Consider the following 1,522-nt stretch of genomic DNA (forward strand, 5'->3'; position numbering starts at 1 on the left):
AAATCAACAACAACTAACTCAATGCCATTTGAATGTGGGTCTTTGCTTGTTTGTCTGCTTTTGTTTGTTTGTTTGTTGTTGTTGTTGTTGTTGTATTTTGTTTTGTTGGAAACAGGATCTCACTTGGTAGCTCTGCCTAGCCTAGAACTTGTTGTCTGCCTGGTAGACCAGGCCTATCTGGAATTCATGGACATCTGCCTGCCTCTGCCTCCAGAGTGCTGCTATTAAAGGCATATGACACCAGCCCTTGAACTTGGTTTTAATCTGTATCACTAACAGTTGTGATGCACTTATTTGTTTGCATATTGTGTGTTGGTTCTAATGTGTTATAAGAATAGAATATGTGTATCTCAAAACTATCATTCTTCACCCTGACACATTCATTCTTCAGGCTGACAGCTTTTCATACATTTGGATAGTGTGGGTTTCTTTGAATAAAAATAATGTGGATGCCTTTGAGTTATGGATATTGTAACACACCACCAGAAAGAATACATCATTATTCTATGTTTGTGTGTGTGTATCAGAATCAATGCAATTTCTCTAGTTTAAAAAAAAATGGCAAATTCGGGGCTCAGCAGTTATGATCTCTTGTTCTTTCTAAGGATTGGGCTTCAGTTTCCAGAATCCTGATGTAGCTCCAGTTCCAGGGAATCTAATGCCTTATTATGGCCTCTGTAGGCACTAGGCATGTACATGGTGCAAAGACATACAAGCAGGGAAAACATTCATACACATAAATTAAATAAATCTCAAGAAATTTTCCAAAGATGCTAAATTAAAGTCTTGAAGTACTGTGCAGCAAAACAAGGAAAAATACTTTTTCTGTCAACTATTTATGCTAACTCATATATTAAAGCTTTAAAATGCTGACCACACAGATCTATATCCAGGAAAATAAATAACATTTACGAGGCTTTCTATTACTTTTCTAGGAGAGCTTGAGCCAATAGGAGAAGTTTGGAGTGAATGTTAAAAGATGGAGGTTAATGTGTGGGCTCCACAGTATATGCTTGTAATCCGGTCTCTGCACCAAACTTATGTTAAGAGTCTCGTAGAATGTGGCCTATGTGTATATGCTTTCTGTGTGTATGTGTGCCCTTGTGTATGGAGGTCAGCCTCATATGACTCCTCAGACACTGTCTATATTATTTTTTGAGATGAGATGGGCCTCTCACTGGGAACTAGAGCTGATTGATTTTGCTAGGCTGTTCTTCTGTAAGCTCCAAGGTTCTGCCTTCCTCTGCCTCCCAGCCCTGAGATTGCGAGCACTCTGTGTTTGGTTTTTACATGGGCTCTGGGAATCAAACTGTGATCCTTCTGCTTGCTCAGAAAATATTAACTCTCATTCATATTTTTTAAAGATAGGTAGTATACAAAACATTTACAAAATCTAAATGTCTGCAAATGCTACTTATAATTCTAAATGATGTTTTATTGTTCCCCCAAGTATAGTATATCTTGATGACAGTAAAGAGCAATCTCTCTCTCTCTCTCTCTCTCTCTCTCTCTCTCTCTCTCT

Source organism: Mus pahari, chromosome 10, assembly GCF_900095145.1.
Source record: "Mus pahari chromosome 10, PAHARI_EIJ_v1.1, whole genome shotgun sequence".
Taxonomy (NCBI): Eukaryota; Metazoa; Chordata; class Mammalia; order Rodentia; family Muridae; genus Mus; species Mus pahari.